The sequence below is a fragment of the Lithobates pipiens genome, unplaced genomic scaffold (assembly GCF_037356315.1).
Source record: "Lithobates pipiens isolate NorthernLeopardFrog02 unplaced genomic scaffold, aLitPip1_a1.2 Scaffold_8, whole genome shotgun sequence".
Classification (NCBI taxonomy): Eukaryota; Metazoa; Chordata; class Amphibia; order Anura; family Ranidae; genus Lithobates; species Lithobates pipiens.
This window is the reverse complement of record NW_027507903.1, coordinates 7749728-7772846: the sequence shown is the minus strand read 5'-3', so window position 1 is coordinate 7772846 and position 23119 is coordinate 7749728.

The following is a 23119-nucleotide window of genomic DNA, read 5'->3' as shown; positions in this document are numbered from 1 at the left end:
TTGGAGAAGGGTCAGCGGGTCCCATCAGGTCCTTTCCTCCGCCTCGGATCGGGAGGACGTGGCCGCCTGCCAAATCCCCAATCAGGAATTAACTCTGAAATCGTCTTTGTCACATCTCCAGCTCCCCGCGAGAGAACGGGGGTGGGGGGCCATGGGTGATAAGGGGAAAGGGGGGGAGGGGATATGACTAAAGAGGTTTGAGACCCCATACCGGGAGATAGAGCCATGTGACCGGTAATATACCGAGACCGGAACCGGATGGATGGACTGTACAGTCCGGAGCCCGGGGCCCCAAACTGTCCACCACGAGGGCCACATCCTATATTCTACACATATTACTGCTCCATAATAATCAACAAATATCAAATGAATGAAAAAATTTTACTGGGATCTTTTTTTTTTTTTTTTTGGAATCAACAAGATATGATTCAGAGGAACAGAGAAAGAACTGCAGTAAAACAAGTTCCCCCTGACATCAGAGCCCCCCCTTCGTATGACAGCGGCCGCCAGGTAATTCATTTAAATCCATGCTGTGTCACAGCAGAGATCCCCGCTCTGTTTGATCCGGCGGCTCTCCTCTCTCTAATCCCCATGCACTGATCAGGCTGCATTGATGGGCACGGGTGATCAGCTTCACCAGTGCCCATCAATGCAAACTCACCGGTGCCCATCAATGCAGCCTCATCAATGCCCATAAGCTCATTCTCATCGATGCAGCCTCATCAATGCTCATCAGTGCCCATCAATGCAGCCTCACCATTGCTCATCAATGCATTTATGGGCACTGATGAAGCTGCATTGATGGGCACTGGTGGCTCTGCACTGATGGGCACTGGTGGGGCTGTGTTGGTGGGCACTGATCAGGCTGCATTGATGGGCACTGGTGAGGTTGAGCTGATGTGCACTGATGAGGCTACATTGATGGGCACTGGTGAGGCTGCATTGATTGGCACTGATGAGGCTAAACTGATGGACATTAATGAGAATGAGCTGATGGGCATTGGTGAGGCTGAATTGATGGGCACTGGTGAGGTTGAGCTAATGTGCACTGATGAAGCTACATTGATGGGCACTGGTGAGGCTAAACTGATGGGCATTGATGAGAATGAGCTGATGGGCATCGATGAAGCTGCATTGATGGGCACTGGTGAGGCTGCATTAATGGGCACTGATGAGGCTGCATTGATGGGCACTGTTGAGGCCGCATTGATGGGCACTGTTCAGGCCGCATTGATGGGCACTGATGAGGCTGCATTGATGGGCACTGATGAGGCTAAGCTGATGGGCATTGATGAGGCTGCATTGATGGGCACTGATGAGGCTGCATTGATGGGCACTGATGAGGCTGCATTGATGGGCACTGTTGAGGCCGCATTGATGGGCACTGTTGAGGCCGCATTGATGGGCACTGATGAGGCTAAGCTGATGGGCATTGATGACAATGAGCTGATGGGCATTGATGAGGCTGCATTGATGGGCACTGGTGAGGCTGCATTAATGGACACTGATCAGGTTGCATTGGTGGGCACTGATGAGGCTGCATTGATGGACAATGATTAAGTTGAGCTAATAAGCACTGATGAGGCTGCATTGATGGACACTGATGGGGGCTCTTTCTAACATAGACTCTCAAATAGACAAAGAGAGGACCTCTGTTATAGAGACCCCCCTCCAGGTCCCATTAGACCCTATTGTAGTCTCTAATGGGGTCTGGTGGGGGGCTCTTTTTAACAGACTCTATAGCAGAGGCCCTCTTGTTTAATGTTAAGAGATCATGGGAGGATCCCAGGGTAACGAAGGAGGGGTTAGTAAGATGACCACTCCCATGTGGGGGCACCAGAAATATTTCTGAACCCAGGTGTCTGTGACCCTAGGATCAGCTCTGGAGGACGGTGTCAGTAGGGCAGTGGGTGGTATCAGCAGAGCAGAGGACGGTGTCAGTAGGGCAGAGGACGGTGTCAGTGGGGCAGAGATTGGTGTCAGTAGAGCAGTGGGTGGTGTCAGTAGAGCAGTGGGTGGTGTCAGTGGAGCAGTGGGTGGTGTCAGTAGGGCAGAGGACGGTGTCAGTAGAGCAGAGGAAAGTGTTAGTAGAGCAGAGGATGGTGTCAGTAGAGAAGAGGACAGTGTCAGTAGAGCAGAGGACGGTGTCAGTGGGGCAGAGGACGGTGTCAGTAGAGCAGAGGATGGTGTCAGTGGGGCAGAGGACGGTGTCAGTAGGGCAGAAGACGGTGTCAGTGGAGCAGAGGATGATGTCAGTAGAGCAGAGGACGGTGTCAGTAGAGAAGAGGATGGTGTCAGTAGAGCAGAGGACAGTGTCAGTAGAGGAGAGGACAGTGTCAGTAGAGCAGTGGACGGTGTCAGTAGGGCAGAGGATGGTGTCAGTAGGGAGAGGACGGTGTCAGTAGGACAGTGGAAGGTGTCAGTAGAGCAGAGGACGGTGTCAGTAGAGCAGTGGAAGGTGTCAGTAGGACAGTGGATGGTGTCAATAGGGCAGTGGATGGTGTCAGTAGGACAGTGGACGGTGTCAGTGGGGCAGAGGACGGTGTCAGTAGGGCAGTGGAAGTTGTCAGTAGGGCAGAGGACGGTGTCAGTAGGGCAGTGGAAGGTGTCAGTAGAGCAGTGGAAGGTGTCAGTAGAGCAGAGGACGGTGTCAGTGGGGCAGAGATTGTTGTCAGTAGAGCAGTGGGTGGTGTCAGTAGAGCAGTGGGTGGTGTCAGTGGAGCAGTGGGTGGTGTCAGTAGGGCAGAGGACGGTGTCAGTAGAGCAGAGGATGGTGTCAGTAGAGCAGAGGAAAGTGTCAGTAGAGCAGAGGACGGTGTCAGTAGAGCAGAGGACGGTGTCAGTAGGGCAGAGGACGGTGTCAGTAGGGCAGAGGACGGTGTCAGTGGGGCAGAGGACGGTGTCAGTAGAGCAGAGGATGGTGTCAGTGGGGCAGAGGACGGTGTCAGTAGGGCAGAGGACGGTGTCAGTGGAGCAGAGGATGATGTCAGTAGAGCAGAGGACGGTGTCAGTAGAGAAGAGGACGGTGTCAGTAGAGAAGAGGATGGTGTCAGTAGAGGAGAGGACAGTGTCAGTAGAGCAGTGGACGGTGTCAGTAGGGCAGAGGACGGTGTCAGTAGGGCAGAGGATGGTGTCAGTAGGGCAGAGGATGGTGTCAGTAGGGAGAGGACGGTGTCAGTAGGGCAGAGGATGGTGTCAGTAGAGCAGAGGACGGTGTCAGTAGGACAGAGGACGGTGTCAGTAGTACAGTGGATGGTGTCAGTAGGGTAGTGGAAGGTGTCAGTAGGGTAGTGGAAGGTGTCAGTAGAGCAGTGGAAGGTGTCAGTAGAGCAGTGGATGGTGTCAGTAGGGCAGTGGAAGGTGTCAGTAGAGCAGTGGACGGTGTCAGTAGAGCAGAGGACGGTGTCAGTAGGGCAGAGGACGGTGTCAGTAGGGCAGAGGACGGTGTCAGTAGGGCAGTGGATGGTGTCAGTAGAGCAGTGGAAGGTGTCAGTAGAGCAGTGGATGGTGTCAGTAGGGCAGTGGATAGTGTCAGTAGGGCAGTGGACGGTGTCAGTGGGGCAGAGGACGGTGTCAGTAGAACAGTGGACGGTGTCAGTAGAGCAGTGGACGGTGTCAGTAGGACAGTGAATGGTGTCAGTAGGGCAGTGGATGGTGTCAGTAGGGCAGTGGTCGGTGTCAATGGGGCAGAGGACAGTGTCAGTAGGGCAGTGGAAGGTGTCAGTAGGGCAGTGGATGGTGTCAGTAGAGCAGTGGAAGGTGTCAGTAGAGCAGTGGATGGTGTCAGTAGGGCAGTGGAAGGTGTCAGTAGAGCAGTGGAAGGTGTCAGTAGAGCAGTGGATGGTGTCAGTAGGGCAGTGAAAGGTGTCAGTAGAGCAGTGGACGGTGTCATTAGAGCAGAGGAGGTGTCAGTAGGGCAGAGGACGGTGTCAGTAGGGCAGTGGAAGGTGTCAGTAGAGCAGTGGAAGGTGTCAGTAGAGCAGTGGATGGTGTCAGTAGGACAGTGGATGGTGTCAGTAGGGCAATGGATGGTGTCAGTAGAGCAGTGGATAGTGTCAGTAGGGCAGTGGATGGTGTCAGTAGGACAGTGGACGGTGTCAGTGGGGCAGAGGACGGTGTTAGTGGGGCAGAGGACGGTGTCAGTAGGGCAGTGGACGGTGTCAGTAGGGCAGTGGAAGGTGTCAGTAGGGCAGAGGACGGTGTCAGAAGGGCAGAGGACAGTGTCAGTAGGGCAGAGGACGGTGTCAGTAGGGCAGTGGATGGTGTCAGTAGAGCAGTGGAAGGTGTCAGTAGAGCAGTGGATGGTGTCAGTAGAGCAGAGGACGGTGTCAGTAGGACAGTGGATGGTGTCAGTAGGGCAGTGCACGGTGTCAGTGGGGCAGAGGACGGTGTCAGTAGGACAGTGGACGGTGTCAGTAGAGCAGTGCACGGTGTCAGTAGAGCAGAGGACGGTGTCAGTAGGACAGTGGACGGTGTCAGTAGGGCAGTGGAAGGTGTCAGTAGGGCAGTGGATGGTGTCAGTAGAGCAGTGGAAGGTGTCAGTAGAGCAGTGGATGGTGTCAGTAGGGCAGAGGACGGTGTCAGTAGAGCAGTGAATGGTGTCAGTAGGGCAGTGGAAGGTGTCAGTAGAGCAAAGGAAGGTGTCAGTAGAGCAGTGGATGGTGTCAGTAGAGCAGTGGATGGTGTCAGTAGGGCAGTGGATGGTGTCAGTAGAGCAGAGGACGGTGTCAGTAGGGCAGTGGATGGTGTCAGTAGAGCAGTGGAAGGTGTCAGTAGAGCAGTGGATGGTGTCAGTAGGACAGTGGACGGTGTCAGTGGGGCAGAGGACGGTGTCAGTGGGGCAGAGGACGGTGTCAGTAGGGCAGTGGAAGGTGTCAGTAGGGCAGAGGACGGTGTCAGTAGGGCAGTGGAAGGTGTCAGTAGAGCAGTGGAAGGTGTCAGTAGAGCAGTGGCTGGTGTCAGTAGGGCAGTGGAAGGTGTCAGTAGAGCAGAGGACGGTGTCAGTAGGGCAGAGGACGGTGTCAGTAGGGCAGAGGACGGTGTCAGTAGGGCAGTGGATGGTGTCAGTAGAGCAGAGGACGGTGTCAGTAGGACAGTGGATGGTGTCAGTAGGGCAGTGGATGTTGTCAGTAGAGCAGAGGACGGTGTCAGTAGGACAGTGGATGGTGTCAGTGGGGCAGTGGATGGTGTCAGTAGGGCAGTGGACGGTGTCAGTGGGGCAGAGGACAGTGTCAGTAGGGCAGTGGACAGTGTCAGTAGGGCAGTGGAAGGTGTCAGTAGGGCAGTGGATGGTGTCAGTAGAGCAGAGGACGGTGTCAGTAGAGCAGTGGACGGTGTCAGTAGAGCAGAGGATGGTGTCAGTAGGACAGTGGATGGTGTCAGTGGGGCAGTGGATGGTGTCAGTAGGGCAGTGGACGGTGTCAGTGGGGCAGAGGACAGTGTCAGTAGGGCAGTGGATGGTGTCAGTAGAGCAGTGGAAGGTGTCAGTAGAGCAGTGGATGGTGTCAGTAGGGCAGAGGAAGGTGTCAGTAGAGCAGAGGAAGGTGTCAGTAGAGCAGTGGATGGTGTCAGTAGGGCAGTGGATGGTGTCAGTAGAGCAGCGGATGGCATCAGTATTTTTTTATTTTTACTATTTTTTTTCTATTATTTTGTACAATTTGTTAGGAGTCCCATTGATGGGCTTTGGTGAATTATCAGGGGTCTAGACCCCTGATGTCTCACTTTTGGGATAGACAAATTGAGGACAGAGATTCCCCAGTCTTTCTCTGTGGCCTCAGCTGCACTGGGCACTGAATGAATGGGAAGTGCTCTGTGCTGAGCGACTTCCTGTTCATTCACAAACCAAAGCATCAGAAACACAGCTTACTTTGCTTCAGATACGAATGAACACAGTAAGTGATCGGTACGGATCACTCACTATGTTTTATTCGGGAACGGAAGCTGCCGTTAAATTACATATTTACAGGCCCTTTCCCCCACTCTCCATCCTGAAATATCCCCCTTGTGTGTCTGCAGCAGCCTGTGGGAAGAAGGAGAGGATGGAAGCCGACAGATTTGCGGGGTGGGGGGGGGGGCGCCCTTGTGCACACATAAATGGCCCTACTGAAGTACCAACTGAGTGGATGATCACAGCGCAGCAGTTAATGAAAAGCATTATCTGATTGGACAATATGCAGAGGCGGAACGGGGACTATATGATCTCCACCTCTTCCAATCACAATCAGAGAACACTTTGAATTGAATGAATGGCGCCCGTACCGAGTGGCCGACCTCCCGTGTTCACAATGCAGCAGGACAGCTGCTCGACATGGGATCCGGGAGCTGGTGGAGATCACTGTAGTAGTTGTGTAGTCAGGGTCATCTTTAACACAGGGCAAAAGGGGCAGCTGCCCCGTGCCCAGTCATTGTTGTGGGGCCCAAAGCAGCTTCCCCTTAAGCCCACGCAAAAGCCCATCAACACTATCTGGATAAAAGGTACCTTATATCCACACAAATGAGTCCAGTACACAACTTCACCCATTTTAAGCCTTGATGAAGAGAGCCTTATGCCCCCCCCCCCCCCCGAAGCGTGTTGGCTCGCTGACCATTCCCTGATTTTGGAATAACTGGACATGCAAATTCTGATATGGTGCTTCAGCTCCATCTAGTGGCCATAATTTTTTTTTCCTGAAATACCTCAATCAGAAAAAAATACCACAATAGGTTCACTAGATGGAGCTGCCGATCATAGGAAACCCACATATAAACCACTTCAGCTCTGGGAGATTTACTCCCCTTTCACGACCAGGCTATTTTTTCGCTATTTAGCACTGCGCTACTTTAACTGGCAATTGGGCGGTTGCGCAACGTCGCCCACAAACAAAATTTACATAATTTTTTTCCCAGAAATAGAGCTTTCTTTTGGTGCTAATTTAACATTTCTGCATTTTTTCTGTGCTATTAACAAACATAGCACACATTTTGAAAAAAAAAAACAACAATATTTTTTACTTTCTGTTATAAAACACATCCAATAATACAAAAAAAATTTAAAAATCAAATGTCTTCATACATTTACGTCAAAATGTATTCGGCTACATGTTTTTGGTTAAAAAAAAAAATAATCCAAATTAGTGCATATTGATTGGATTGTGTAAAAAAAAATATAGCGTCTACAAACACTATGGAATATATATTGGATTTTTTTTGTATACTGGTAATGGCAGGCGATTAGCGACTTTTATAGCAGGGCGGTGAGCAATCTGACACTAACTGACACTTTGTGGGAACTGGCTAACTGCCACTGACACCTCCAGTGACACTAAATACAGTGATCAATACTATATTATTGTTCTGTAGTAGGCTGACATCTAGTGGCAGTTTATAGCCACAACGCCTTTTTAACCTATGTGATTGGGCATCTCTCTCACCCTCCCTGTTTCTTCCGTCTTCTGCAGCCAGTGTTAGTTCTTCGCAGAGTCCAGGGGGGCTGAGGAAAGTCATTGTCTTCTTAGACTGGAAAAACATCCCCTGTATGCAATTATCTTAAAGCGTCATTAACCACTTAAAGCGGGAGTCCGCCGGGACTCCGCGTTTTTTTTTTTTTTTTTAAAAGCCAGCAGCTACAAATACTGCAGCTGCTGACTTTTAAAATAGTGACACTTACCTGTCCAGCGCGCCCGCGATGTCGGCACCCGAAGCCGATCTCTAGATCGTCTCTCGGGTCCTGCCGCCGCCATCTTGGGTATGGGAATCAGGAAATGGAGCCTTTCGGCTTCATTTCCCTGTTCCCTACTGCGCATGCGCGAGTTGCGCTGCGCAATAAGGACGGTCCCTGCTGCCTCTGGGATCTGTGTGTTTCCCAGCAGGCAGCGGGGCACTTGCGGAAAGGGGCAGGCATTTGCGGAAAGGGGCGTAATCTACGCCCCTTTCCGCAGAGAGCTATCCCGGAAGTGGGTGCAGATACCTGTACTGTACAGGTATCTGCACCCCCCTCCCCCCTGAAAGGTGCCAATTGTGGCGCCGGAGGGGGGGAGGGTTCCGATGAGCGGAAGGTCCACTTTAGGGTGGACCTCTGCTTTAAGGACCGAGCCTCTTTTTTTTTTTTTTTCCTATAAAACTGCTTAGAACCCCCAAACATTATACATTTTTTTTCTAACACCCTAGAGAATAAAATGGCGGTCATTGCAATACTTTCTGTCGCACCGTATTTGCGCAGCGGTCTTACAAGCGCACTTTTTTTTGGAAAAAAAAAAACAAAACACTTTTTTTGAATTAAAAAAATAAGACAACAGTAAAGTTAGCCCATTTTTGTTTATATTGTGAAAGATAACGTTACGCCGAGTAAATTGATACCCAACATGTCACGCTTCAAAATTGCGCCCCGCTCGGCCAAACTTTTACCCTTAAAAATCTCCATAGGTGATGTTTAACAAAAAAAAAATCTACGGGTTGCATGTTCTGAGTTACAGAGGGGGTCTAGGGCTAGAATTATTGCTCTCGCTCTAACGGTCACGGCGATACCTCACATGTGTGGTTTGAACACCGTTTACATATGTGGGCGCGACTTACTTATGCGTTCGCGTCTGCGCGTGAGCTTGGTGGGACGGGGCGCTTTACATATTGTTTTTTTCTTTTTTGTTATTTATTTTACTCTTTATATTTTTATTTATTTATTTATTTTTAAATAAAAAATTTATTTTATTTATTTATTTATTTTTATTTTATTTTTTAACCACTTGCTTACTGGGCACTTAAACACCATTCTGCCCAGACCAATTTTCAGCTTTCGGTGCTCTCACAATTTGAATGACAATTACTCAGTCATGCAACACTGTACCCAAATGAATTTTTTGTCCTTTTTTTCCCACAAATAGAGCTTTCTTTTGGTGGTATTTGATCACCTCTGGGGTTTTTATTTTTTGCGCTATAAATGAAAAAAGACCGAAAATTTTGAAAAAAAACGCATATTTCTTTGTTTCTGTGACAGAATTATGCAAATTATTAATTTTTCTTCATAAATTTTGGTCACAATTTATACTGCTACATGTCTTTGGTAAAAATAACCCAAATTAGTGGATATTATTTGGTCTTTGTGAAAGTTAGAGAGTCTACAAGCTGTGGTGCGAATCGTACAAAATTGATCACATCTGATGTACTGGTGGCCTATCTCGCTTCTTGTGACCCGAACAAGTCAGGAAAGTACAAATACCCCCCAAATGACCCCTTTTTGGAAAGTAGACATTCCAAGGTATTTAGTAAGAGGCATAGTGAGCTTTTTGATGTTGTCATTTTTTTCCCACAATTCTTTGCAAAATTAAGATTTTTCATTTTTTTTTTCTCCACAAAATTGTCATTGTAATAGGTTATTTCTCTCACGTGGCATGTGTATACCACAAATGACACCCCCCAAAAAATTCTGCTACTCCTCCTGAGTATTACAATACCACATGTGTGTGACTTTTTCACAGCCTGGCCACATAGAGAGGCCCAACATGCAGGGAGCGCCATCACGTGTTCTAGGAACATAAATTACACATCTAACTTGTTGACTATTTATTACACTTTTGAAGCACCAGGACAATGACACGTGACACTGATGACAGATGGCACTGATACGTGGCAATGATGACACTTATACGTGGCACTGATGACAGGTGGCACTGATGACAGATGGCACTAATATGTGGCACTGATGACAGATGGCACTAATATGTGGCACTGATGACGCGTGGCACTTATACGTGGCACTGATGACACGTGGCACTAATACGTGGCACTGAAGACACGTGGCACTAATATGTGCCACCGATGACAGATGGCACTAATACATGACACCGATGACGCGTGACACTGATGATAGATGGCACTGATAAGTGGCATTGATGACACGCGACACTGACAACAGATGGCACGTGACACTGACAGGTGGCACTGATGACAAATGGCACTGATACGTGGCACTGATGACAGATGGCACTATGTGGCACTGACGACATGTGGCACTGACGACACGTGGCACTGGGGGCAGGTGGCACTGGGGGTAGGTGGCACTGGGGGCAGGTAGCACTGGGGGCAGGTAGCACTGGGGTGGATGGCACTGGGGGCAGGTAGCACTGGGGTGGATGGCACTGGGGGCAGGTAGCACTGGGGTGGATGGCACTGGGGTGGATGGCACTGGGGCGGATGGCACTGGGGCAGATGGCACTGCTGGGGGCGGATGGCACTGCTGGGGGCGGATGGCACTGCTAGGGGAGGATGGCACTGCTAGGGGAGGATGGCACTTTATTTTATTTTTTTACTTTTTTTTTTTTCACAGGCAGAACGGCTGCCGCTGCAGCCGTTCATCTCTCCCCTCTCGCACTGTCTGTGCGAGGAAGGAGAGCGGCGCTGAGAGATGATCTCATATGTTTACATATGAGATCATCTCCCATTGGACACGCCGATCACGCTGTAAACGGCCGCTGTGATTGGCCGTTTACAGCGATCTGTGTTTGCCTGTCCCCGGGGGACACGGCGAACACAGAACTTCCGCGATGCGCGCCCGCGGCGGCGCGCATTGCGGAAGTAAACATCAGGCCGTCCAGGGACGACCGCCCGGACGAACGCGCCTGCTCTACGGCCGTCATTCGGCTATAGGGCGGGCGCGAGGAGATTACATTTTTTTTACACTGTTTCTTTAAAATAATTTTTTTTTAAAAATTACTTTTATTTCTATTACAAGGAATGTAAACATGCCTTGTAATAAGCATGACAGGACCTCTTTACTGCGAGATCCGGGGTCAAAAAGACTCAAATTTCATAGGTGGGCGCTACGTATGCCTTCGCTTCTGCATGCGAGCTCGGCAGGACCGGGGCACGTTTAAAAAAATAATAAAATCTTATTTATTTTACCTTTTAGGTTTTGTTTTGTTTTTGTTATTTTTTTACAGTGTTCTTTAAAAAAAAAAAAAAAAAAAGTGTCACTTTTATTCCTATTACAAGGAATGTAAACATCTCTAGTAATAGAAAAAAAAGCATGACAGGTCCTCTTAGATATGAGATCTGGGGGGTCAAAAAGTCCTCACATCTCATATCTAGACTAAAATGCAATAAAAAAATAATAATAATTTTGTCATTTAAAAAAAAAAAAAAAAGGCTCTTTAACCACTTGCAGACCGGACCATTTTGCTGGTCAAAGACCAGACCACTTTTTGCGATTCGGCACTGCGTCGCTTTAACTGACAATTGCGCGGTCGTGCGACGTGGCTCCCAAACAAAATTGACGTCCTTTTTTTCCCACAAATAGAGCTTTCTTTTGGTGGTATTTGACCACCCCTGCGGTTTTTATTTTTTGCGCTATAAACAAAAATAGAGCGACAATTTTGAAAAAAACGCATTATTTTTTATTTTTTGTTATAATAAATATCCCCCAAAAATATATAAAAAAACATTTTTTTCCCTCAGTTTAGGCCGATACTTATTCTTCTACATATTTTTGGTAAAAAAAATCGCAATAAGTGATTATTGATTGGTTTGCGCAAAAGTTATAGCGTTTACAAAATAGGGATAGTTTTATAGCATTTTTATTAATAATTTTTTATTATTTTTTTTTTTACTAGTAATGGCGGCGATCAGCGATTTTTATTGTGACTGCGACATTGTGGGGGACCCATCAGACATTTTTGACACATTTTTGGGACCATTGTCATTGCTATATAAATGCAGTGATTCCTGTGTAAATGACACTGGCAGTGAAGGGGTTAACCAGTGGGTGGCAGTGTAGGGGTTAAATGTTCCTAGGGGTGTGTTACTAACTGTGGGGGGGTTGGGCTTTCTTTTAGTGAACACTGATCTCTGCTCCAATCACATGGAGCAGAGATCAGCATCACTAGTTGCTAGGCAGAATGGAGAAATGTTGTTTACACAGCATTTCCTCCATTCGGCCGCTCCGTGAGACGATCGCGGGGATGCCCGCGGCGATCGAGTCCGCGGGTCCCGCGACCGGACTCACGGGGGTCCCGACCAGCGCGGGAGAGTGCCGCCGGCGGCGCGTTACCGATGGCAGGGCGGCATTGAATATTGGACCTACCTGTACGCCAATATGCCTGCCCGTGCCATTCTGTCGACGTACATCGTCGTGCGCTGGTCGGGAAGTGGTTAAGATCTATGGGTGGAAGTGACGCTTTGCCATCACTTCTGCCCTGCGTTGTTATGGAGACGGCACCAGAGAAGACCACTGGGAGCCCCCAACATCACTTCCGGTTTACTCAGCTGCCAATGGCGCCGATTTAAAAAAACAAAACAAAAAAAAACAGTATTCAGAATCGCCAATTTTGCCGATCTAAATACTTTTAGGTGCAAAAGTATGGACCCCCCAGATCCCTCCATGAAGAGTACCTGTCAGTGCCTATTACTGCCACAAGGGGTGATGTTTAGATTCCTTGTAATAGCAATAAAAGTGATCAGATTTTTATTTTAACCCCCCCCCCACATAAGTCACACCCGCATATGTAAACGGCGGTCAAATCAGACATGTTAGGCATCGTCGCGATCGTCAGAGCGAGAGCAATAATTCTAGCGAAAAGAACTCTAACCTGCTAACCATTAAATTCTTTTAAAGCGTCGCTTTCGGAGATTTTTAGGTACCATAGTTTGTCTCCATTCCGCGAGCGTGCGCAATTTCAAAGCGTGACTTCTTAGGTTTTTATTTACTCGGCGTAACATTATCTTTCACATTATGCTAACAAAATTGGGCTAACTTTACTGTTTTTTTTTTTATTCATGAAAGTGTCTTTTTTTTCCCCCAAAAAATTGCGTTTAAAAGACCGCTGCGCAAATACAGCGCGACATAAAATATTGCAACCATTGCCCTTTTATTCTCTAGGGTCTCTGCTAAAGAATATATATGATGATAGGGAGACGGGTGGGGGCCATCTTCCCCTCACTCGTCTCCATACCCAGTAAGAGAGAGGATCCGATCGCCTCCGCCACTGCCGACAGCTCCGGAGGGCACCGGAGCGAGGCGGGAGGAAGGGGGGGGGGCCCTCTCCTGCCGCCGATAAAAGTGATCTCGCGGCGAATCCGCCGCAGAGACTACTATTATCGGAAAGCGGCCGCCGGCCGAAGAAGAGGGTACCGGGGGTTAAGGTAGCTAGCTGCTGCCATAACAACGATATTCCTCTTCAAATTTAGGATGTATATCGGCGCGCGGCGGTCTGTAAGTGGTTAAACCCAAAACCAAAAATTTAATACATTGCCGCTTACAATCATTAGATGTGGGACTGCATTAGTTTTACATTTTTAGGCTCCTTTCCCCTCTGTTTTCACCTGGTGATCTGGCCAATAACGTTTGAAAGACCGCTGCACAAATACTGTGTGACATAAAATATTGCAGCCATTGCCATTTTATTCTCTAGGGTCTCTGCTAATATATATATATATATATATATATATATATATATATATATAATGTTTGGGGGTTCTAAGTAATTTTCTAGCAACAAACTTCAGAAATGAGCTTAGGCATGAAAGCGTTTTTAGGGAGGTAGGTCAATGCATAAAGAGGTATTTAAAATAGAACACCCCATACATAACTGAACCCCCCCCCCAAAAAAAAGGTATGAAGGGATTGTATCATATAAAGTATAATCTGAGTGGCTCTATAGTATCGTGCATCTCATCCCACTTAGTGAAATTGTAAATATGGAGGAATGGGATTATAACGGTGCTCCTGACAAATAGTCCATGACAAGTTAGATAAAAAATATAATATCTTTATTAGTAAAAAGAGGTAAATATAAATATCAAAAATGGTTAAAATCAATAGTAGAGCAAGTACATGATATATATATATATATATATATATATATATATATATATATATATATATATATATATATTGGGTTGCTGGTGACTCACAAGGAAAAGAAAAGGTGGTCCCAGATGGAAGTTGAATCCCAACATGTTTCGCTAGTAATGGCTTCCTCAGGGGATAGTATGGAACCACCACAAAGATCCAGCTCTAGCATAGAAAGCAAAAAGAATATATATAAGTGATAATACATAATGGCACAAAAACAGACTTTGTCATGACCTCAGGGAGATGCGCAGCACATACCTCAATCAGTCCAGAGCCAGGAGATGGAAAATGTATGGGTTGCCCCCCCCCAAAAAAAAATGGTATGAAGGGATTGTATCATATAAAGTATAATCTGAGTGGCTCTATAGTATCGTGCATCTCATCCCACTTAGTGAAATTGTAAATATGGAGGAATGGGATTATAACGGTGCTCCTGACAAATAGTTCATGACAAGTTAGATAAAAAATATAATATCTCTATTAGTAAAAAGAGGTAAATAGAAATATCAAAAATGGTTAAAATCAATAGTAGAGCAAGTACATGATATATATATATATATATATATATATATATATATATATATATATATATATATATATATATTGGGTTGCTGGTGACTCACAAGGAAAAGAAAAGATGGTCACAGATGGAAGTTCAATCCCAACATGTTTCGCTAGTAATGGCTTCCTCAGGGGATAGTATGGAACCACCACAAAGATCCAGCTCTAGCATAGAAAGCAAAAAGAATATATATAAGTGATAATACATAATGGCACAAAAACAGAGGAGATGCGCAGCACATACCTCAATCAGTCCAGAGCCAGGAGATGGAAAATGTGTGGGTTGCCTCCCCCCGAAAATGAGGGGGACAAAAATTTATGTAAAAAAAAAAGGGGGGGGGGGATTGCATCTATTTAAGAAAGCTCTCCAAGGTTTCATGCAGAACTGTAAGCACAGTCGGTAAGCCTGCTAGCGCTATGTCCCGCGATCGGTTGTTGTCGGTGGAGTTTCTACAAACATCTGCTGATGGTGTACTGGATACAGTGAGGAAGCGGAATTTGTTACACCAGAATTACTCATAGCACTCTATGGCTGTTGACACAGGAGGTTCTTGTCTATGTCAATGATGGAGAGTCTGTCCAAGACATCAATGGAATGTCCGAAGTCCCAGACACCGGGAGCTGAAACACTTCATTCATAAAGCGCCGTGTGTTCCCATATCTTATTTACACTCATTGAAAGAAAGGATGTAACATTTGTTTATTCTGCCAATGCCGAGATTTTACCGGCACATTCCCATTACCCGTTGGATTTATTATTTTTTTCTATTTTAGAAATCACTTTTAGGAAAATACGGTGTGTTTTCAGTACATACACAGTTGGGCTATTATGGTAATACTTGGTAGAAAATATATTTTTTGACGTTTTGAAATCTTTACTTTTTTGATGTTAAATCTACCAATTAAAAAACTTCCAGATCCCGGATCAGCCATAACAATGTTGTGCACCCCCCTATAGGAGTCAGTGAACAGGGATCCCCCACCCTGCACAGCCAGGCATATTGAATTTTCACAGGCACACTTGAGACAGGAAAACAGTCCAGCAACTTTGTCTTTGTGTTTTATTTAGGGGTTAATAAACTTAGATGGGGATGGGATGATTTTGGGCTGCCCACTTGACTTCTCGGTAAGCTCTTCAAGGACACAACTACTGTATATACTACTGTATATACAGTCTCTATACACTCCTCTTTTGCCTCCTGCAAAAACTTGCTTGCGGATCCACGGTGGTGTCACCCTAAGAAAAGTCTGTAGCAATGGCCCTTTACAGGCAGGGACCCCGGGCCCCTATACTTGAGAACGATGGGGTGACACCACTAGCACTTTCACTGCCCTTCCTCCCATGGACTGGGCGATCACAGAGCATGCCGCCCACGAGAACGGGGAGGACATCCATAGACGTCCTCCCAGCAATTTAAGCCTGTGCTACAGCCGTCTTTTGGCTACAGAGCGGGGGCGGCTAGTGGTTAAACACTCTGAGTCAGGCCAGCCAAGGGAGTTGGGTGGAAGATGGAGCAGAAGTGCTGAGGAGGTTGTTGGTGGCCCTTGAGAATGCTCCCTAGTCTGGGGGGGGTAACCTTGGGTCAGAGGCCCGGGTGCTGGAAGGATCCCCCACAACACACTGAGGAACCCCTTCCTGGAGGCACAGGAACTAGTTGTGAGGACACGCAGGAGCCAGCAAGCATGTCCAGGAGAAGTCAGCTGGGTGGGCTCTTGGTTGTGGCCAGGAGGGCTAGAGAGAGGGGCTGCTGCAGGCAGGTGGGCTGGCAGAGCCTGAAGGGGGGAGGGTGCTAGGACCAGTGATGCTCTGACTCCACCCCATGCAGCTTGAATTCTCTGGACTCAGAGGCCGCAGGGTAGGAGCTGAAGTGGGAGCTGCTGTGTTGGCAGCAATGAGAGCCCGCCTGCAAAAGTGGTGTTGCGGATGGTATCATGGTGAGCCCAGCTGCCCAGCACTGTTTGTACTGAAGGGCTTGGAATGCCCGGAGGGATGCTCCCTCCTCCGTCCCTCCCTCTGCCTGCTGGTTTGGTATAGGTGAGTCCAGTGCTGGAGGTAGGCACAGAGCCAAAAGTTCATATGCACTGTATCTCCACTGGAAAAGGGGGTACTACAGTGCCTTGCAAAAGTATTCACCCCCCCCCCCCCTTGGCTTTTTACCTATTTTGTTACATTACAGCCTTTATTTTTTTAATCTGAATTATATGTGATGGATCAGAGCACAATAGTCTATAAGTAGATGAAGCAAAATTAGAAAAATAAATATATAAAACTATTTTTCAGAAATAAAAAACTGATAATTGGCATGTGCGTATGTATTCACCAACCTTTGTTATGAAGCCCATAAAAAGCTCCGGTGCAACCGATTGCCTTCAGAATTCACATAATTCGTGAAATGATGTCCACCTGTGTGCAACCTTTGTGAAAGGCCCCAGAGGCTGCAACACCTAAGCTAGAGGCACCACTAACCAAACACTGGCATGAAGACCAAGGAACTCTCCAAACAAGTAAGGGACAATGTTGTTGAGAAGTACAAGTCAGGGTCAGGTTATAAAAAAAATATCCAAATCTTTGATGATCCCCTAGGAGCGCCATCATATCTATCATAACCTATTGGAAATAACATGGCACAACAGCAAACCTACCAAGAGACGGCCGCACACCAAAACTGATGGAGCGGGCAAGGAGGGCATTAATCAGAGAGGAGCACAGAGACCTAAGGTAACCCTGGAGGAGCTGCAGAGTTCCACAGCCAGGGCAGCCATCAGAAATTGTGGGGCCCCTTGCACAGCTTCAGGGCTGCCCCCCACCCGGGGCCTGACCACCAACATTCCCCAGGGGCCCACCCACTGGCTGTCCCACCGAATACGCCCACTGCCCATCTCACTGAGTCTTGAGTCGGCGCACCCACTTTTATTTTAACATTCTCCACAATGTATCTTTGTTAGGAATCTTCTCTTGTGATCAGTCAAAACTCCAGATGTATTGAGAAGCAGACAATTTATTTCTGATGTGGACCACAACAGAGAGACATGCTTACAGGACAAAAGCTGAAGAAAAATGTCTACCAAAAAGAATGTGTCCCGCCTCCTCATACCCTACAAGAATACTACCTCTATGCTTCTATTGGCTGAGGAAACATAAATAACGTTGTCATGGTACGAACTGGTACCTTTATTTTTGGCTATTCATGTTCCTGTACATTCTTAGGCTATCATATTTAGTTAAATCTAATCATTCTACAACTTACTATGGAGTCAATTAAGACAAAACAATACAATGAGTTAATACAATAATGTGCTCAGAAGTAAGCTTTTTAAAAAATCAGTCTCAGGACTATTGTTTTTCTAATAGTCACACAATAAACATTTAAAACTTTTCTAACAATCTTCACCTCCGTCCATCATCATCCCTCCCTCTCCACAATATAACCCCACCTCCGCCCATCATCATCCCTCCCTCTCCACAATATATCCCCACCTCGGCCCATCATCATCCCTCCCTCTCCACATTATATCCTCACCTCTGCCCATCATCATCCCTCCCTCTCCACATTATATCCTCACCTCTGCCCATCATCATCCCTCCCTCTCCCCAATATATCCCCACCTTCGCCCATCATTATCCATCCCTCTCCCCAATATATCCCCACCTCCGCCCATCATCATCCATCCCTCTCCCCAATATATCACCACCTCCGCCGATCATCATCCCTCCCTCTCCAAAATATAGCCCCACCTCCGCCCAACATCATCCATCCCTCTTCCCATTGTATCCCCACCTCCGCCCATCATCATCCCTCCCTCTCCACAATATAACCCATACCCCGGCATCATCATCCATCCCTCTCCACAATATATCCCCACCCCCGTCCATCATCATCCCTCCCTCTCCACAATATAGCCCCACCTCCGTCCATCATCATCCCTTCCTCTCCACAATATAGCCCCACCTCCGCCCATCATCATCCCTCCCTCTCCACAATATAGCCCCACCTCCGCCCATCATCATCCCTCCCTCTCCACAATATAGCCCCACCTCCGTCCATCATCATCCCTCCCTCTCCACAATATAACCCCACCTCCGCCCATCATCATCCCTCCCTCTCCACAATATATCCCCACCTCGGCCCATCATCATCCCTCCCTCTCCACAATGTATCTTCACCTCCGTCCATCATCATCCCTCCCTCTCCACATTATATCCCCACCTTCGCCCTTCATCATCCCTCCCTCTCCACAATATAACCCCACCTCAGCCCATCATCATCCATCCCTCTCCACAATATATCCCCACCTCCACCCACCATCATCCCTCCCTCTCCATAATATAACCCCACCTCCACCCATCATCATCCCTCCCTCTCCACAATGTATCTTCACCTCCGTCCATCATCATCCCTCCCTCTCCACATTATATCCCCACCTTCGCCCATCATTATCCATCCCTCTTCCCAATATATCCCCACCTCCGCCCATCATCGTCCCTCCCTCTCCACAATATAACTCCACCTCCGTCCATCATCATCCATCCCTCTCCACAATATAACCCCACACCCGGCATCATCATCCATCCCTCTCCACAATATAGCCCCACCTCCGCCCAACATCATCCATCCCTCTTCCCATTGTATCCCCACTGGCAGGGCAGCCATCAGAAATTGTGGGGCCCCTTACACAGCTTCAGGCCTGCCCCCCCCGGTGCCTGACCATCAACATTCCCCAGGGCCCGCCCAGTGCCCATCCCACTGAGTTTTGAGTCGGTGCACCCACTTTTATTTTAACACTCTCCACAATGTATCTCCACCTCCGTCCATCATCATCCATCCCTCTCCACATTATATCCCCACCTTCCCCCATCATCATCCATCCCTCTCCACAATATATCCCCACCTCGGCCCATCATCATCCCTCCCTCTGCACAATATAACCCCACCTCGGCCCATCATCATCCCTCCCTCTCCACAATATGGCCCCACCTCCGCCCACCATCATCCATCCCTCTCCACAATATAACCCCACCTCCGCCTATCATCATCCATCCCTCTCCACAATATATCCCCACCTCGGCCCATCATCATCCCTCCCTCTCCACAATATAACCCCACCTCTGCCCATCATCATCCAACCCTCTCCACAATATATCCCCACCTCCGTCCACCATCATCCATCCCTCTCCACAATATAACCCCACCTCCGTCCATCATCATCCACCCCTCTCCACAATATAACTCCATCTCCACCCATCATCATCCCTCCCTCTCCACAATATAGCCCCACCTCCGCCCATCATCATCCCTCCCTCTCCACAATATAGCCCCACCTCCGCCCATCATCATCCCTCCCTCTCCACAATATAGCCCCACCTCCGTCCATCATCATCCCTCCCTCTCCACAATATAACCCCACCTCCGCCCATCATCATCCCTCCCTCTCCACAATATATCCCCACCTCGGCCCATCATCATCCCTCCCTCTCCACAATGTATCTTCACCTCCGTCCATCATCATCCCTCCCTCTCCACATTATATCCCCACCTTCGCCCTTCATCATCCCTCCCTCTCCACAATATAACCCCACCTCAGCCCATCATCATCCATCCCTCTCCACAATATATCCCCACCTCCACCCATCATCATCCCTCCCTCTCCATAATATAACCCCACCTCCACCCATCATCATCCCTCCCTCTCCACAATGTATCTTCACCTCCGTCCATCATCATCCCTCCCTCTCCACATTATATCCCCACCTTCGCCCATCATTATCCATCCCTCTCCCCAATATATCCCCACCTCCGCCCATCATCGTCCCTCCCTCTCCACAATATAACCCCACCTCCGTCCATCATCATCCATCCCTCTCCACAATATAACCCCACACCCGGCATCATCATCCATCCCTCTCCACAATATAGCCCCACCTCCGCCCAACATCATCCATCCCTCTTCCCATTGTATCCCCACCGGCAGGGCAGCCATCAGAAATTGTGGGGCCCCTTACACAGCTTCAGGCCTGCCCCCCCCGGTGCCTGACCATCAACATTCCCCAGGGCCCGCCCAGTGCCCATCCCACTGAGTTTTGAGTCGGTGCACCCACTTTTATTTTAACACTCTCCACAATGTATCTCCACCTCCGTCCATCATCATCCATCCCTCTCCACATTATATCCCCACCTTCCCCCATCATCATCCATCCCTCTCCACAATATATCCCCACCTCGGCCCATCATCATCCCTCCCTCTCCACAATATGGCCCCACCTCCGCCCACCATCATCCATCCCTCTCCACAATATAACCCCACCTCCGCCTATCATCATCCATCCCTCTCCACAATATATCCCCACCTCGGCCCATCATCATCCCTCCCTCTCCACAATATAACCCCACCTCCGCCTATCATCATCCATCCCTCTCCACAATATATCCCCACCTCGGCCCATCATCATCCAACCCTCTCCACAATATATCCCCACCTCCGTCCACCATCATCCATCCCTCTCCACAATATAACCCCACCTCCGTCCATCATCATCCACCCCTCTCCACAATATAACCCCACTTCCACCTATCATTATCCATCCCTCTCCACAATATGACCCCACCTCCGCCCATTTTCATCCATCCCTCTCCACAATATAGCCCCACCTCAGCCCAACATCATCCATCCCTCTTCCCATTGTATCCCCACCGGCAGGGCAGCCATCAGAAATTGTGGGGCCCCTTACACAGCTTCAGGCCTGCCCCCCCCCCCCGTTGCCTGACCACCAACATTCCCCAGGGCCCGCCCAGTGCCCATCCCACTGAGTTTTGAGTCGGTGCATCCACTTTTATTTTAACACTCTCCACAATGTATCTCCACCTCCGTCCATCATTATCCATCCCTCTCCACATTATATCCCCACCTTCCCCCATCATCATCCATCCCTCTCCACAACATAGCCCCACCTCTGTCCATCATCATCCCTCCCTCTCCAAAATATAACCCCACCTCCGCCCAACATCATCCATCTCTCTCCACAATATATCCCCACCTTCCCCCATCATCATCCATCCCTCTCCACAATATATCCCCACCTTCCCCCATCATCATCCATCCCTCTCCACAACATAGCCCCACCTCTGCCCATCATCATCCCTCCCTCTCCACAATATAACCCCACCTCCGCCCATTATCATCCCTCCCTCTCCACAATATATCCCCACCTCAGCCCATCATCATCCCTCCCTCTCCACAATATAACCCCACCTCCGCCATCAGCGGTACACTCCATTTTTCTGTGACTTACCCTCCACGCCGCTCTCTCATATCTTCATGCACCTGAGAGGGCTGGGTTCGCTTTCCAGGCTAAGAAGCTGACCATGCCCCCTGCTCCAGTACTGGCCAATGTGATTGCCACAGCAACTAGCAGGCTCCGCCTTAGCTCCACCTTAGCAAGGGATGGAAGCTTGTATTCTCTGCTGCACAGGCTAGCGGCTGCCTGCAGATCAGATGAGAGTATATTTTCATGTGAAGTGAGGCGGGGATCGGGCCCGCCGCCGGCCCCTTGGGACGCTCGGGCCCCTTACAAAAGTACTGCCTGTACCCCCCTGATGGCGGCCCTGTCCACAGCAGAGACTGGAGTATCTGTACATAGGATGACAATAAGCCCCATAGAGTTCCATAGAGTTGCGCTTTATGGCAGAGTGGCCAGAAGAAAGACATTACTTTCAGGAAAAAAACAAAATGGCCCATTTTGAGTTTGTGAAAAGGCATGTGGGAGACTCTCAAAATGTATGGAGGAAGGTGCTCTGGTCTGATGAGACTAAAATTGAACTTTATGGCCATCAAAGATAACACTATGTCAGGCGCAAACCCAACACATCACATCACCCATAGAACACCATCCCCACTGTTAAACATGGTGGTGGCAGCATCATGCTGTGGGGATGTTTTTCAGCAGTCGGGACTGGGAAACTGGTCAGGGAAAGATGGATGGTGCTAAATACTAGACATGTGTGATTAGTTTCATATGAATCGAAAATTCGTACATTCAGGAGGATCTGAAATACGAATTTCTATGCTTCCGAATTTTGTACGAAATACAAAACGATCGAAGCAAAACCTGCACCACTCTGTGTGTGATTTGAGGCTAGGACGGAGGTTCACCTTCCAGCAGGACAATGACCCCAAATACACTGCTAAAGCAACACTTGAGTGGTTTAAGGGGAAACATGGAAATGTGTTGGAATGGCCTAGTCAAAGCCCAGACCTCAATCCAATAGAAAATCTGTGGTCAGACTTAAAGATTGCTGTTCAGAAGTGCAAACCATCCAACTTGAAGGAGCTGGAGCAGTTTTGCAAGGAGGAGGAATGGGCAAAAATCCCAGTGGTAAGATGTGGCAAGACTCATTGAGACTTATCCAAAGCGACTTGGAGCTGTGATAGCTGCAAGAGGTGGCTCTACAAAGTATTGACTTTAGGGGGGTGAACAGTTATGCACATTGACTTTTTCTGTTATTTTGTCTTATTTGTTGTTGGCTTCACAATAATAAAAAAAAAACATCTTCAAATCTCTGGACATGTTCTGTAAATTAAATGATGTAAGTCCTCAAACAATCCATGTTAATTCCAGGTTGTGGGGCAGCAAAACAGGAAAAATGGGGGGTGAATTATTTTGCAAGGCACTGTACATGGAAGGAATAACGGTGCTGGGGGATATCAAGGGTGTATGGGGGGAAACAGTGCTGAGGGGGATCT